The following is a 17157-nucleotide window of genomic DNA, read 5'->3' on the forward strand; positions in this document are numbered from 1 at the left end:
TCCGTTAGCCTTTTCAGCTGAAACTTTTTCCTCTGAACTCCTCTCACCTGTCTCGACTGAGACGGATACCTTGCTTACAATTCTAGTTACCCGTGTAAAGACCTACTTAAATGGTCATCCACCAGTTTAAATGCTCACCAGCAGGAAGAACCTAAGATTTGCAAACTTGGAGTTTTTCACAACATTCCATCTCCACCTTCAGGAAAAAGGGGTCTAAAGGACATCTCCATACAAAATCAGGGGTTTAAGAACTGGACACAGAAATGCTCAATAAGGGAATTTTGAAATGGGGAGATGCAGGGCAGCTGGTCTTATCATCCCATCAACTTCATTAAAATGGTCAAGGCGCAGTGGCGTAACTAGAACCTTCAGGGCCCCAATGCAAGAAACCATGAAGGGCCCCCCTGAACCCCAGCCAGGGCCCTTCCCTCCGAGTCCGGCGGTGGAACTCCAGGGCGTGGTCACAGGTATGACCTTTGTGAGCCCTGTAGTTCCACCACTGGTATCAGTAGTTTTTATTTATTAATTTTTTTACATTTTTAGGTGCCCCATTGGGGGACTGTCCTTAGGCAGGATTGGGTCCACGTCCCCAGAAAAGATTAGGTCCTTTCTCCAGGGCAGGTGAAGTTACTGCCCCTAGGTGAGAAGGGGTCCCTGTCCCCAGGGGAGGTGGGGGTCCCTGTCCCCACGTGAGAAGGGGTCCCTGTCCCCAGGGGGATATGGAGGGTATGTAATAGTGTGTGCTAGCTGCCTATGCTGCTGCCGGCCATATGTAGAGGGGGCTGCATGGGCCCCCTGCATCACAGGGCCCAGTTGCGGTCGCGACTGCTGCACCCCCTATAGTTACGCCTCTGTCAAGGCGCACGAGTGATGTGATATCCTTTTACAAGTTCCAATGAAATCTGAAATATTTGAAACTGCGTGGCTCACTGCCTGTCCAGGCATCTGTGTGGATTCCAACCATACGGTCAGGATCTTTTCAGAGCTTGGACCGGTTCTGTGACATCAGAGGGTACCTAGTTTTGACAGGTACTCTCTCCCACTTCCTGTTCCCCCTCAGTCTTCTGCGACAAGTCACAGGTCCCAGAAGACTGTTGGACCATTCACAACGCGCAGCATGGCTCGTGCATGCGCAGTTGCTAGCCTACTGTGAATCTGAAAGCAGCACAGCCAGCTGCCCATAATTAGGATGCTGTCGCTGGGATCCCGAAGGCTAGTGAAGAACTAGCCTGGGTGAGGACAGTGCTGGAACCCTGAACAGGTAAGTATCCTTTTATTAAAAGTCAGCAGCTACAGGATTTATAGTTGCTGCCTTTTTTTTTTTTAAACCCAGAGTGAACAACCACTTTACTTGTAATTCTGCTCATAAATTTACATTGCACCAACCACACAACAGCCCACTTTCAATTTACTATACAGCACCTAGAAAAGCCTCAAAACACCAAGATCAAAATCATTTGGAGTGGCGAGACCAAAATGTAACTTTAGCTAGTCTTAACACAATCATGTCATTACAAACGTAAGGCATAATTCAGAAAAAAATGTATTTAGAGTAATAGAAAATCATAAAAAAAAAAAAAAAAAAAAAAAAAAAGCTTCCTGCAAGTCCATTAAAAGGTGCTGTAACACGTGAAAGAAAACACACTAAATTGATTTTTTTTGTGGAAATCAGCATGTGTACACAAATCGACCTATAACCCATAACTGGGAAAAAGCCTATTAGTATGATTAGATAAAGCTTGTGCTGGAACATACAGCATGCAGTTCTTAGAATGTATACCTTCTGTGCATATCAAGTTCCTTCACAAAATTTTCCATCAAGTTTGTACTACATTACACAGCCTTTTGTTAATAAACTCTTTGCTGTCACTTATCAGTATGGACACAGTCTTGATTAGCCATGTATAAATTATGAAAACAAACCAGTTATCCGTGTCTTTTAAAGAAATCCCAGTAGAGGCTGTAAATGCCCTTACTCAAATGTAAATCTAACCTCAAGTTGGTGGATGTTGGAGATCTTGCGCTCCTCCACCTTCCCTTTGAGGATGCCCCACAGATGCTTAATAGGGTTTAGATCTGGAGACATGCTTGGCCAATCCATCATCTTTACCCTCAGCTTCTTTAGCAAGGTAGTGGTCATTTGGATGTGTGTTTGGGGTCGTTATGTTGGAATACTGCCCTGCGGCCCAGTCTTTGAAGGGAAGGGATCATGCTCTGCTTCAGTATGTCACAGTACATGTTGGCATTCATGGTTCCCTCAGTGAACTGTAGCTCTCCAGTGGCGGCAACACTCATGCAGCCCCAGACCATGAAACTCCCACCACCATGCTTGACTGTAGGCAAGACACATTTGTCTTTGTACTCCTCACCTGGTTGCCGCCCCACATGCTTGACATCATCTGAATCAAATAAGGTCATGGTTCCAGTAATCCATGTCCTTAGTCTGCTTGTCTTCAGCAAACTGTTTGCGGGCTTTCCTGTGAATCATAATTAGAAGAGGCTCCCTTCTGGGACGAAAGCCATGCAGACCAGTTTGATGCAGTGTGCAGCGTATGGTCTGAGCACTGACAGGCTGACCCCCACCCCTTCAACCTCTGCAGCAAAGCTGGCAGCACTAATACATCTATTTTCCAAAGACAACCTCTGGATATGACGCTGAGCACGTGCAAGCAACTTCTTTGGTCGACCATTGCGAGGCCTGTTCTAAATGGAACATGTCAGCTCAAGATTTTACCAGTCACGGCACAACGTATTGCCTCTTCACTGCCCCTCAAATGCCTCTGAAACGCAATCTGAGCCTGCATCGTTTTTCGGAGGAATAGTATTTTCTTGTTTCTTGTTGTATTAAGAACCCACCCCTCCCCCCAAAAAATAAATATATATATATATAAAAAATCATGAAACAGAAAAGGGCGTGTCTGGTATGTCCTTAACCGCTTAAGGACCGCCTCCTGCACATATACGTCGGCAGAATGGCACAGCTGGGCACAAGCACGTACCTGTACATTGCTCTTTAAGTGCCCAGCCATGGGTCCGTGACCATGAAGAGCTTAAGAACGAGAAGTGGTCTGTGTAAACAAACCTCTCCCCGTGCTTCCTACTGAGCCTGTGACTGATCGTCTGTTCCAGTTATAGGGAAAGACGATCAGTGACGTCAGGAGCCAAGCCACGCCCCCCATAGGTTAAAAAAAGAAAAGAAAAAAAAAAAAAAAACAAACACACACACACACACACACGCGCACACGCGCACACGCGCACACACACACACACACACACACACACACACACACACACACACTCTTAACCCCTCCCCGCCCCCTAGTGGTTAACTCCTAGTGGTAACTGGCAGTGTCATTTACACAGGAATCAGTGCATTTAAATAGCACTGATTGCTGTATAAATGACAATGGTCCCAAAAATGTCCGATGTGTCCGCCATAATGTCGCAGTCACAATAAAAATCGCTGATCGCCGCCATTACTGGTAAAAAAAAATAAAAATTAATAAAAATGCTATAAAACTATCCCCTATTTTGTAAGCGCTATAACTTTTGAGCAAACCAATCAATAATCGCTAACTGCGATTTTTTTTTTACCAAAAATATGTAGAAGAATACGTATTGGCCTGAACTGAGGAAAAAAATGTTTTTTTATATATTTTTGGGGGATATTTATTATAGCAAAAAGGTAAAAAATATTTTTTTTTTCAAAATTGTCGCTCTATTTTTGTTTATAGCGCAAAAAATAAAAAACACAGAAGTGATCAAATACCACCAAAAGAAAGCTCTATTTGTGCTGAAAAAAGGACGCCAATTCTATTTTGGAGCCATGTCGCACGGCCACGCAATTGTCAGTTAAAGCGACGCAGTGCCGAATTGCAAAAAGGGGCCTGGTCCTTTGGCTGCAAACTGGTCCGGGGCTTAAGTGGTTAATAGATAAGGCACCTCATCCCGGTAATTAACCACTTGCCGACTGCCGCACGCCGATGTACGTCCTATTTTTGAAGAGGGATATCTCGGTAATGGCAGCAGCTGCTGCCACAACCGAGATATCCATCTCTTCAGGCGGCGGCCGGCTGTACGATAACGGTGGTCTCCGCGGCGGATTCACCGTGAGATCACCGCTATCGGTGGCGGGAGAGGTGCCACCCCCTCCCGCCGTCCTCCCGCACCTTCTGCTGCTTACCGGAGGCATCGGTAGCGGCGGAGGCGATCGGGTCCTCTTCCTAGCTGGGTATAGAGACAAGTGAGGCTAAGATGGCCCCCACTTGTCTCTATACCATAGGAGGGCTGAAGCGACGTCAAAACGTCACTTCCGCCCATACCTCTTAAAGGTATATTTTTTTTTAAATGTCATATTCTCTTTTTTGCATTTTAGCCCAAATATGAGATCTGAGGACTTTTTGACCCCAGATCTCATATTTAAGAGGACCTGTCATGCTTTTTTCTATTACAAGGGATGTTTACATTCCTTGTAATAGGAATAAAAGTGATCAATTTTTTTTTAAAAACAGTGTAAAAATAAATAAAATCAATTAAAATAAATAAGAAAAAAAAAAGTTATTTAAAAACAACCCGTCACGACGAGCTTGCGCACAGAAGCAAGCGCATACGTGAGTAGCGCCCGCATATGAAAACGGTGGTCAAACCACACATGTGATGTATCGCCACGATCGGTAGAGCGAGAGCAATAATTCTAGCCCTAGACCTCCTCTGTAACACAAAAAATGCAACCTGTAGAATTTTTTAAATGTCGCTTATGGAGATTTTTGAGGCTAAAAGTTTGACGCCATTCCACGAGCGGGTGCAATTTTGAAGCATGACATGTTGGGTATCAATTTACTTGGCGTACCATTATCTTTCACAATATAAAAAAAAATTGGGCTAAATTTACTGTTGTCTTATTTTTTTATTCAAAAAAGTGAATTTTTTCCAAAAAAAGTGCGCTTGTAAGACCGCTGTGCAAATACGGTGTGAAAAAAAAGTATTTCAATGACCGCCATTTTATTCTCTAGGGTGTTAGAAAAAAAAACAATATAAAATGTTTGGGGGTTCTAAGTAATTTTCTAGCAAAAAAAAACTGTTTTAAACATGTAAACACCAAGTCTGAAAAAGAGGCCTGGTCCTTAAGTGGTTAAATACAATTTGGAGCAAACAGGGAAGGGATTATCACGGTGCCACAAATAAACCGACAAGTACTTTTATAAAGAAAACTTTTATTCATACAAAATTATACAAAATGTGATTTAAAAAGGGGACTACTTTGTACTGAAGGCTCCCCTTTTTAAATCACATTTTGTATAATTTTGTATGAATAAAAGTTTTCTTTATAAAAGTACTTGTCGATTTATTTGTGGCACCGTGATAATCCCTTCCCTGTTTTCTCCAAATTGTATAAAAAAATATCAGTTCAGATAGCCTTTTTTAAAAATCGGCAGCAGCAGCACTGTACCTTCACTCTCCATGTCGGGTATTGCGCTGTAGGGGGTGGCAGAGAGCACACACTGTGCAAGACACCTCTCCTCTCCAGTGGGATCGTGCTCCTGTACTGCCATTTTAACCATCGGCTGGGGATCGGGGAGCTCGGTCCCATATGCAGCCACCGCTCTAACTATTCAGGCATGAGGCCCAGCCGCAATTGCGACTTCTGCGACACCTATACGTCCGCCCCACACCCTCTTAAAAGCAAATCTTTTACTGGTGCATAAATAATATGAATGGCTCAGGTTGTAGAAATATTGTCGAGTTGTCAGGATTTCACAGGTGTTGTACTGGTATTGCAGCATCCAGTTCTTTGTTTCAGTGAGATATTTATCAGCTGTATAGGAAGATCCTGCAAGCAAATATAACTCACATGCCTGGACTGACGTTCCACAGGCAGTAAACCATACAGTCAATAAACATTTTGTGATTAAACTGAAGGATTATGCTCTTTAAAAAAGTTTTTATTTGCCAACCTTTCAACATTTTTGTTCGTTTTGTTCAAAGGTCACCAGTTGTAGACAAATACAATGACACCATGACTTGGCTTTATTGAAGATTTCTAGAAACTAAGAAATGGAAATTCTGCACATGATTTTGCAAAATACAGAATCTGAAAAGTCTAATGCCCCATACACACGGTCGAATTTTCCAACAGAAAACGTGCGATTGGATCATGTTGTCGGAAAATCCGACCTTGTGTGGGCTCCATCGGACTTTTTCCATTGGATTTTCCGATGCACAAAGTTTAAGAGCAGGATCTAAAATTTTCCAAAAACAAAATCCGATCGCATAAATTCTGATCGTGTGCAGACAATTCAGACGGCAAAGTGCCACGCTTGCTCAGAATAAACTAAGAAGAAAGCCATTGGCCACTGGCCTGTTTATAGTCCTGATGTATATGTGTTTAACGTCACCTTGTTTAGAACGATCGGAAATTCCGACGACTTTGTGCGACCGTGTGTATGCAAGACAAGTTTGTGCCAAAATCTGTTTTTGTTGTCGGAATGTCCGATTGTGTGTATGGGGCATTAGTTCTGTTGCATTTTTTTTAGGCGTTCGTTAGGAATTCATGAGTTTTAATGTCTAGGAGATAGGACCACATTTCACTGGGAGTATTTAATGTCTAATTCTAGACCCTAGACAAAAATGAAGCTGCTGACTTAATAGGAGGACACTTACCTGTGCAGGGTTCCCGCAACATCCTCTCCTGAGCCATATTCTTTAATTGGATTCGGGTGCAGGTGTCTGCATCTCCAGTAAATGAAATAGGAAGTGAAGCCTTGCAGCTTCACAGCCTGGTTTCCTACAGCGCATTCGCAAGTCACGTTGCGTTTAGTGAATGGTCCCATAGTCTTCTGGGACATGGGATGGGCTGAACTTTCGGCCATGTTTGCCGTGGCGATCTGACGCGGAAATGGGATTGAGTGCCTGTCAAAACCGGGTACCCCCCCCTCAAAAGTGCTAAAAGTTTTTGGGCTTGCTCTCTTCACAGAATTCCACTGCCACTCTGATTTCTTTCTCATCAATGAAAAGCTCACCAGCATTCTCCTAGACACATAAGACATTTCTAAAAATGTAGACCCCATGGATTCAATATGTCCATCACTCTATGCCTACTGCCAGTTATGTACTGGTACAGGCACCAAGGTCCTAAGATCCTGGCTCAGTCGTTCCTGAGCTTCTTCCCCTTTCTTTCTACTTTTTCCTTTCCTACTAGCCTTGGCACTCTCGCTGTGGAGGTCCTTGTTTACATAATTCTTCACTCTCTGCATGGAGGACCCAAACTTTCGCACTAAACTTCTGAGCGTCTTCTTAACGTGCAATTGGCGCTCAGCTCACACTTTGTATACTTTGCTACAATGTTACTGCAATATTTTACATGTTATCTGTTATACTTATTCTTCTATATCTCAATTACTCATTCATGTTTGACAGATATGGTTTTGGAATTTGCTGATATTCCCGTCTCGTTTATGTATCTGTATGAGATTACGCTCCGTATCATTTACAAAAGAAAAAAAAAACTAAAAAAATAAGTCAAAAAATAAAAAAAGTGCTTTTATTTAATTTTACATTTGGAGCCTGCAATGCATTTAAGTAGTGATCAGTTAATCATGGGTGAAATGCTCCGGATACTGCAGACTACTAGCTGCAGGTCTGTATTAGAGCTGCACGATTCTGCCTAAAATGAAAATCACAATTTTGCTTAGAATAAAATTTGCAATTCTCTTACGATTCTCGTGACGTAACATCCTTTACATAATACAAAAAAATTGGGCTAACGTTACCGTTTCGTCTTTTTTTTTTTAAATTCATTGAAGTGTATTGTTTCCCAAAAAAATAGCGTTTGAAATACGGCTGCACAAATACAGTGTGATATAAAATATTGCAACAATCGCCATTTTCCAGGATCTATGCTAAAAAAATATATATAATGTTTGAGGGTTTCAAGTAGTTTTCTAGCAAAAAATACTGATTTTAACTTTGTAAGAAACAAGTGTCAGAAAAAAGTTTAGTCTTTAAAGCGGAACTTCAGTAAATTTTCTCATCTTTCCATCTATTGAATCCGCTGCCCTTGTTGTTTTAACTTTGGATAGTGAAACATTTTTTTTTTGTCTGCTAGTAAATACCTTATACAGCCCACTTCCTGTTTCTTGTCTAGTAAAAAAAAAGCCTAGGCTTAGGACATCATGCACAGCTCTCTCACTCACTCTTGTGAGACTTGGCCAGGAAGGGAGGGGGGATGAATCATAAGAGGGCCAATGAGAGCTGCAGAGCTGGAGGTGTGTGTCTGTGTAAATCCAAGTGAACAGGCAGCAGCTGCCCACAGTTAAATTGAATGCAGCCAGCCTTTATGCAGCATATTTTCTGCAGCAAAGATGTTTAAACCCCAAAAATGGATCTTCCGCTTTAAGTGCTGGTGACCCCCTGAAATGCCACATTTGGAATGTTATTTTTTTGGAAGGGGAACGAGTACCCTGTTTTTACACCCAGCTCCCACTTTCTCCCCTGGCATCAGAAGGAGGATCACCTCTCCCCCCTCCCTTCCTGAAATCATCACAGGTTCCAGAAGATTGTCCAGCCATTTACAGAGCACAGAGCAGCACGCACATTCACAGCCGGGTGCCCACAGTTAGAATGCCGCGGAGAGGAGCGTGGCTTTGTGCGTCCGTGGGACAGGTGAGGGTCTGATTATTAAAAGTCAGCAGCTCCACTTTTTGTAGCTGCTGACTTTTAAATGGGTGGTACTCGGCTTTAAAATTCCCCAATTTATATCAAAGTTCATTCCTTTGCTCTAAGAACTAAAGTTACAATGTTTATAGTCATCTACCAGTGCAGAAAATGTTGTGAAAAACAAGTTTTTTTCTTTTAACAGCTGAGTGAGCAGAGAACTCTTTACACTTGTTACATGAATGAATCGTGAGGGGGGGTTGAATCAAAATCACAATTGTTTAACGATTAAATCGTACAGCTCTAGTCTGTATTGAGGTACGGACCTTAATTTATGGGCCTGGAGAAAGGATCAATGGACTCCATTGAGAACTATGAGCCCCTCTGCTACATTGGCAAATGGTTGCCAATATCCTTGAGTTGAGCTTTAAAGGGTTTGTTAACCATTTTCTATAAGACTATGCCATACTCAGACCAAACCGCTAGAGTCAGAGCGAATGGTGTGATCTCGGACTCATTCCTGATCATCAACTGGATCAGACAGGGATGCCCTCTATCGCCCTTACTTTTTGCGATGTCCTTAGACCCCTTCCTGTGTCATGCAAGATTAAACCCAGATATCTCCGGAATAGAAGAAGTTGACAAAACACAACATAAAGTATTTGAATATGCAGATGACTTGATGTATCTTCCCTTCCCAACCTAATGCGCAAATTTGATACTTATGGTAAACTTTCAAATTTAAAAATACATTTTAACAAATCAGAGGTGATGGAATAGGAATACCACAACCCCAACTTACACATCTTCAATCCAGCTGCCACTTAAAATGGACAGACACGGCCCTGAAATACTTAGGTACACACATCCCTTCCAAATTCTCCCAGCTATTCAAACTCAATTTCCCACCCCTTCTAAAAAACATCCAAAAATTACTCAACCAATGGAACAGCGGCCTACTCTTAACCGCTTGGTTTGGCCGCTGGAACATTCTTAAAAATGACAATCTTACACAAATTTCTCTACCTTCTACAAGCTCTTCCTATAAATATACTCGTGGAATACTTCAAACAAGTACAATCAGCATTCATAACATTTCTATGGGCAGGGAAAAACCCAGATTACACAAGAAGATACTCTCCCTCCCAAAACATCATAGGGGGCCTAGCAATGCCAGAAAACCGCACCTACTACCACGCGGTACACTTAAGTAGACTTATTGATTGGTGCCAACATAGAGAAACCAAACTTTGGCTATGGATAGAAAAAGTGAAACTCCTTTACATAGAGCGCCACACAGCCCTACCTTTAGGGGTTAAACACCAACCGCTGATAAGCAACACCACCAAAATATGTGCACAGCTGATATCTCAGACCTCCTTATCCTCCTGCAATTCACTACTGCGTCCCATATTAGGTAACCCCCAATTCAAATCAGGTATGCAAGACATGAAATTCCAAATCCTGAAGGAGTCAGGAATATTCCAAGCCTTCCATTTCAGATCCACGGGACGATGGAAAACAATTGCAGAACTTTCCGACCCCATAGGCCAATACCGACTGGACTTGACTGGACTTCCTAGGAGCTCTCCAGCTCTGCCATTTTCTCAGCACCATACCACCTCCTAATGCTACAAATCAACCCCTCACGACTTTTTAAAAGCTTTGTACAGAAACGGGTAGTATATTGCATACTCTATCCTTACATACAACATGCAAATCACATCAGGATTATAAGCCTCCAAGACTCAACAAATGGAAACGAGACCTAAATTGCCATTTTACCACCAAGAAAAAAACATATCCTCACATTCACACACAAATCATCCATTTGCACCAAAATCCAAGAGACCAAACTATAAAATCCTTACATATTGGTACAGAACCTCAGCTTTACTGAACAAACTCTTTCCGACAACATCATACCTATGCTGAAGCTGTCAAAGGGAAAGAGGAACCCCGATGCATATTTTCTGGTTCTGCCTTCAGATCCGGGACTTCTGGGGAGAGGTCTGCTGGATAGTACAAAAACTAAGACTGTACCGTCCCAGATGACCCCTCCTACATGCAAATGACACCCCCACACTAGTCTACAAAAAGTCAGTAATATGCCATGTACTAGACGCAGCCAAACCCTGTATTCCACTTACATGGAAATCACCACACCTGCCAACCATTGACTTATAGCTCCAAAAAAATAGATGACATTAACAAAATGGAAGAACTCATCCTTACAAGCCAAGACAGACAAGAGGCATACTCCAAGACATGGCAACTATGGAATATTTTCAAGTATTCAGAGATCCATTCACTTAAAAATTCAGAATTCAACTACACAGATCCCCAACATCAGGCAAATAATATAACATACCTTAGAGTCACTGCACTCACTGAGTGGAGGCATGGGTCCATTTTTTTTTACAGTTTAGAGGGGGGCAGCACTGTGCTGTGTAATCTGCTTTAAGGGACCGGGATCTGTAATTTTTTTTTGGGGGGGTTAACAAACACTTAAAGGGCTTTTAGGGGTAAAGTGTTTCAGAGAGTTAAAGTGAAAGAAAAGCCTAAGTACGTCTATTCTTAAAAAGTCCCCCTCCCCCCCCTTCACCTACCTATTCTACATAAAAAAGATCTGTGTACTTATATTTAATCTACTCTGGTCATATGATCCAGTTGTTCCGACTGCCTTCCGTCATGAGCAGCTGTTGCAGGGGACAGGAGAGAGCACTGACAACAACTGGGCCATGGGAGCCTATGGATGATATCACGGCTCCCAGAATTCCAAGCCATTATCAGGGACTCCCCAGAGTTGCACGATAACGTGATCAGCCCAACTCAGTTTACAAAATAGCCAAGTATACCAATCTTTTTAAAACGGGTTAAGCAGAATAAGTAGGAAGGGGGGAGGGAACGTCTAAGGATGACTAGAGTAGGCTTTTCTTCCACTTGAAGTAATGGTTCAGGTAGGTAAGGAAGAGTTCAAGGATATGAAAATGCTAACAAAGAACATTTCTGGTTTGTTTCCATTTTCTTTGGTAAATATACCATTAAACATGTTTTGTTAAATCTTTCTGGTTCTCTGCCTGTTCTGCACTCTTATCAATTACATTGTTCCCAGCCATCTCTGAGGACTATAGAACCCTCCCCTTTAACCACTTCCCGCCCGGCCTATAGCAGATTGATGGCCAGGAAGTGGTTCTGTTATCCTGACTGGGCGCCTCTAGGACTAAATGAGTCTATCTCGTTTGCGCCTTTTTTAAGGGGCTTTGTCTATGGGAAAACACAATAATATAACTTTTCCGGACAATACTAGTAGATGTGTCTGGATATCCTATCCCCCCTTTTTTGGTCTTGAGAATGTTATTAGGCAGATTTGTCAATGTATGCGATTGATGGTTTTGCATTTCTTCTGAGGTCTCATGCAGTGGCGGAATTATAGGGGTCGCTGAGATCACCAAGGCGACCGGGCCCCATGCTGCAGGGGGGCCTTGAGGGCCCCCCTGTATATCTGACGGAGCGGGCGGCTGAGACCGAGCGCCTCGATCTTCAGCCGAAGTGTAATCGGCACTGTGCGGGGAGCTCGGAGTCATCACACTGCTTATAACTAAAGTGAATGCAGTGTGTGCTCTTTGTCTCCCCCTACAGTACAGTACCCGGCAGGAAGAGGTAAGATAAAGCACTGCCGTTTTTTAAAAGACTTTGTGTGTGTGTGTGTGTGTGTGTGTGTGTGCGCGTGTGTGTGCGTGTGTGTGCATGTGTATGTGCATGTGTGTAGATGGCGAGCGGGTGGGGGGGCACACTGGGGGCATTCAAGGGCACACTAGCAGCATTTGATGGCACACTGGCAGCGTTTAATGGCACAGTGGCTGCAATTGATGGCACAGTTGTAGCATTTGAGAGCACAGTGGCAGCGTTAAATGGGCACAGTGGCAGCATTTGGCACAGTGGCTGCAATTGATGGCACAGTGGCAGCGTTTGATGGCACAGTGGCAGTATTTGAGGGCACAGTGGCAGCGTTAAATGGGCACAATGGCAGCATTAAATGGGCACAGTGGCAGCGTTTGATGGCACACTGGCAGCGTTTAATGGCACAGTGGCTGCAATTGATGGCACAGTTGTAGCATTTGAGAGCACAGTGGCAGCGTTAAATGGGCACAGTGGCAGCATTTGGGACAGTGGCTGCAATTGATGGCACAGTGGCAGCGTTTGATGGCACAGTGGCAGTATTTGAGAGCACAGTGGCAGCGTTAAATGGGCACAATGGCAGCATTAAATGGGCACAGTGGCAGTGTTTGATGGCACAGTGGCAGCGTTTGATGGCACAGTGGCAGCGTTAAATGGGCACAATGGCAGCGTTAAATGGGCACAGTGGCTGCAATTGATGGCACAGTGGCAGTGTTTGATGGCACAGTGACAGCTTTTGATGGCACAGTGGCTGCAATTGATGGCACAGTTGTAGCATTTGAGGGCACAGGGGCAGCGTTAAATGGGCACAGTGGCTGCAATTGATGGCACGGTGGCAGTGTTTGATGGCACAGTGACAAAATTTGAGGGCACAGTGGCAGCGTTAAATGGGCACAGTGGCAGTGTTAAATTGGTACGATGGCAGCGTTGGATGGCACGGTGGCAGCGTTTGATGGCACAGTGGCTGCAATTGATGGCACAATGACAGCGTTTGTTGGGCACAGTAGCAGCGTTTGGGCACAGTGGCTGCGATCGATGGCACAGTGGCTGCATTTGAGGGTACAGTGGCAGCGTTTGACGGCACAGTGGCTGCATTTGATGATTTGGTTTATAAAAAATGTTGTGCCCCCCAAAAAATGTTGAGCACCAGCCGCCGCTGTTTAGATGTATGTATGCACATTTTACGTATCTGCGTTTAATCCTGCCCCCCCCCCCCCCCTCCCATATTAGAGCTGGGCGATTTTCTAAAAAAAAAAAAAAAAATTGTCATTTAAAAAAAAAAAAAAAAAAAAACTCGATTCACAATTAACAAGTTTTTAGGTGAGGCCGTGGCTTCATCCTAGTCCGCAGGTCCGGCCTCGTGGACTAGGCCGAAGCCGCGGCCTCACCTAAAAACTCCTGCCCGCATCTCCTCATGACCGGTGCGGTGTCAGCACCGACCCTGGTGAAAAAAGAAATATCTAAAAAAAACTATTTGCTGAAAATTTGAATCAATTTGACCTCTCAACTCGATTCAAATCGATTTTTTTCCCCAGCCCTACCCCATATGTGTACAATCAGAACTGTTTTTTTTTTTCTTGCTTGTTCAAAGTACCAGCAAAAAAAAACGCTATTCCTCTGAAAAGCGATCTGTGCTCAGATCGCTTTTCAGAGGCATTTGACAGCTAGTAAAGGGGCAATATGTTGCCTCCTGACCACATTTTTTTTTTTTTTTTTTTTTTTTTTAATAACAAACATGTTATACTTACCTTCACTGTGCAGCTAGTTTTGCACAGAGTGGCCCCGAACCTTGTATTCTGGGGTTCCCTCGGTGGCTCTTGTGGCTCCTCCTCTTATCAGACAACCCCCTAGGAGAAGCGCTCTCCCGGGGGGGTTACCTTGCAGGCGCCCCCGATGCCCACGTCATTGGATTTTATTAACAGCAGTGGGAGCCAATGGCTGAGCTGCTATCAATCTATCCAATCAGGAGCCGAGAACCCTGGGCAAAGGAAGAGCGTATCTCCACCTGGTGAAGTTCCAGGGCTCAGGTAAGTAAACCGGGTGGGGGGGGCTGGGGTTCCAGTGACTGCCAGGTGTTTTTTCACCTTAATGCATAGGATGGATTAAGGTGAAAAAACACGAGGGTTTACAACCCCTTAAATGCATCATCACTATGCTGCAACTGCATGCAATGCACACAGTTGCAGGGGGGTTGTAGTGCAGCCCCATTCACATAGGGATGTACTTAAAGGGTGCCCTGACTGGAAAAAGATTGAGAAACACCGACATAGAGGAACCCATCTCTCCATTTTCCTCCTGCAGCCGCTGAATGCCTGTGGGAGGGAGAGGTGGAGAAACGGCGGCAAATGGAGAAATTGGTTCCTTTACATGCAGCCACCCAATTGCAACCGGGCCCTGTTGTTGCGCCACCAAACTCGGAGTAAAGATCCCTGTCAGGGGGGCCCTTCATGGTTTCTTGCATCGGGGCCCTGAAGGTTCTAGTTACGCCACTGGTCTCATGTATATATGTAAACAAAATTGGAGTATCCCCGCGCTATCATATGAAACCTAAATTAATACTAGGGGCGGGTTGCAGCAGAACACCGACAGAGGTATAGACCCTACCACCGAGAAATGTGTATCAAAATCAAATAGATGGTGCTGTGCTACCTTAAAAATAGTAAGTTAATCTAAAGTGCCTAGTGCTTACTAATAATTAAATACCAAATTACATATAAATAGACAATAGTGTAAACCAGCTATTGTAACCATAAATAAAGCAATAAGTGAATAAAGTGTCAAGTGCTGAAATAAAACATACAATATATAATTTACATATCACAGCACAGCCACAAGGCACGCCGTTTAGTGGCCATGCCCACCACGGTGGATAGGCTGGGTGGCAGAGTCTACACACCTTTGGCTAATTTTCAGTGATTACCACACACCCCTAACTTTTTGATAAAAATTATAGTGACAATGGATTGTGAGTTTATCTCCATTGGGCAGGTCAGAGGTACATGCAGCTCTTGCACAGTAAGTATGCACCCCAGGACTTTGGCTCTGCACCATTTCTATAATATTAAGAATATATTCAATATGCTGTTTGGTTTTATTAAACCAACCATACATTTTTGCTTAAATCCGATTCATTATTTTTATATTTATTCATTCTAGAATGGTCGACTCTTGTTGGATTTATTATCCACAGAGCTTGTCAATGTTTGCAGCCAATTTCCGGGTTAGGTCACAAACCGTAGTCTTTTTATACTGAATGATATGGTGCAGTCACATATGTCCTGCAATATGTTTTAAGGTAATTTATGCTATTCCTTTCTTTATTGTGCAGAATATACATCTCCATGAGATATGACTCTCACCAATGGAGCTGATAGTTTGTGTTACTCTGACCCCCCGTGTATCCATTGCATCTGTATTTTACATTTATGCATATATATTTTTTGCATTAATTGAAGGGGTCCATATATGTAGATATGCGCTTATTTTTTTAAACAAATTCTCTACTCTAATTGATCGGGTATTGTTACCATACGAATTTTTGTTTGACTGTTCACATATATTGTGGGCATGTCATCTCACTTATCATGAATTTCTGCCATAGGTGAGACCCACTGCCCTTTGCCTGATTACCGTCAATTGGGGGATCATTCTAGTGTGACTTCCCGTAAGCCATATCGTTGGATTACTACCCCGGTTTCATTGATTTGGCTGTGGAGCACTTCGGGACCACTTGGGGAGAAAAAAAGTTTTTTTTTTTAAAAGGATCTCCGTGTAGGAAGCCTCTTCTTTGTTGGATATACACTATTGCGTAACTATATCACATGTCTGCACTGTATGGCATCTATTTTCTTTTTCACTGTGCGTAAATAATTTTGACATGTGTACCTATAATATATATTTTTCTTAGCAGACTGATCCTCTGAAGAAGACCCTTGGTATATGGGTTGAAACGCGCCAGTCTCATTTTTCATATTGTCGACATTTTACCATTAATGTTGTCATTAAATTTTTGTCTGCAAGTGTATATTTGGTCTATTGGTATATTTTAATCTCCTACTGGAGCTCATTTTTTAATTTTCATGTCATGCTTTTTGTTACTACTAATAAATAACCCTTTTTCTATATAATATTGACTTAATTGTTTAATTTGGCTGCCTAAAAACCCCAATTTGGGGGAATCACTCTTCCTTTTTTGTACCTTTGGGGTAAGCAGCACTTTTTCATCTCCCATTGTGTCCTTTCTTTGTTCTAGAAGCCTCTGACAGAGGCTTCTTACCACGCGATCAGCTGTGACCAATCACAGCCGATCATCGTGTGATCCAGCAAGTGCCGGTAAACGGCATTCCTCGGTTCGCGCTGACAGGGAGACCCGATCGGAGGCTCTCCCTGTCAGAGAGGGGGGGGGGGTCTGTGCTCATAATCAGCACATTGATTATCAGCACAGCCCCATCAGATGTGCTACCACAGCTGCCAAAAAGGTGCCCATCAGCTGCCAGTCAACGTCCCATCAGAAACCGCTGTAGGTGCCCACAGTGCCAGTCTCCATATTAGTGCCAATTAGTGCCCTACAGTAACACCTTTGAGAACCTCATCAGTGCTGCCCATCAGTGCCACCCGTCAGTGACAATCAGTAACGCCCATCAGTGCCACCTGTCATTACCGCCAGTCAGTGCCACCTATTGGTGCCCATCAGTGCCCATCGATTCTACATATCAGTGCCAACTCATCAGTGCCTGTCAGTGAAGGAGAAAACAAAATTTTATAATACATTTTTGTTTTTTTTCGTTTGTTTAGCAAAAAATAAAAACCCCAGTGGTGATTAAA

General features: G+C 43.3%; 1 protein-coding gene and 1 long non-coding RNA gene across 3 annotated transcripts in view; one reads left to right on the top strand and one right to left on the bottom strand.

Moving 5' to 3' along the window:
- The window catches only part of LOC143930129 (uncharacterized), a 124286-nt gene extending 107871 nt beyond the window's left edge, over positions 1–16415 (top strand). Inside the window, exon 4 of the long non-coding RNA XR_013262719.1 lies at positions 16244–16415. This is a non-coding gene — a long non-coding RNA (uncharacterized LOC143930129). The remainder of the gene's footprint in view (positions 1–16243) is intronic.
- Positions 1–17157, bottom strand: part of MINPP1 (multiple inositol-polyphosphate phosphatase 1) — a 117402-nt gene that overhangs the window by 24922 nt on the left and 75323 nt on the right. The gene's annotated exons all lie outside the window — the stretch shown is intronic.

Source organism: Lithobates pipiens, unplaced genomic scaffold (genome assembly GCF_037356315.1).
Source record: "Lithobates pipiens isolate NorthernLeopardFrog02 unplaced genomic scaffold, aLitPip1_a1.2 Scaffold_25, whole genome shotgun sequence".
NCBI classification, from domain to species: Eukaryota; Metazoa; Chordata; class Amphibia; order Anura; family Ranidae; genus Lithobates; species Lithobates pipiens.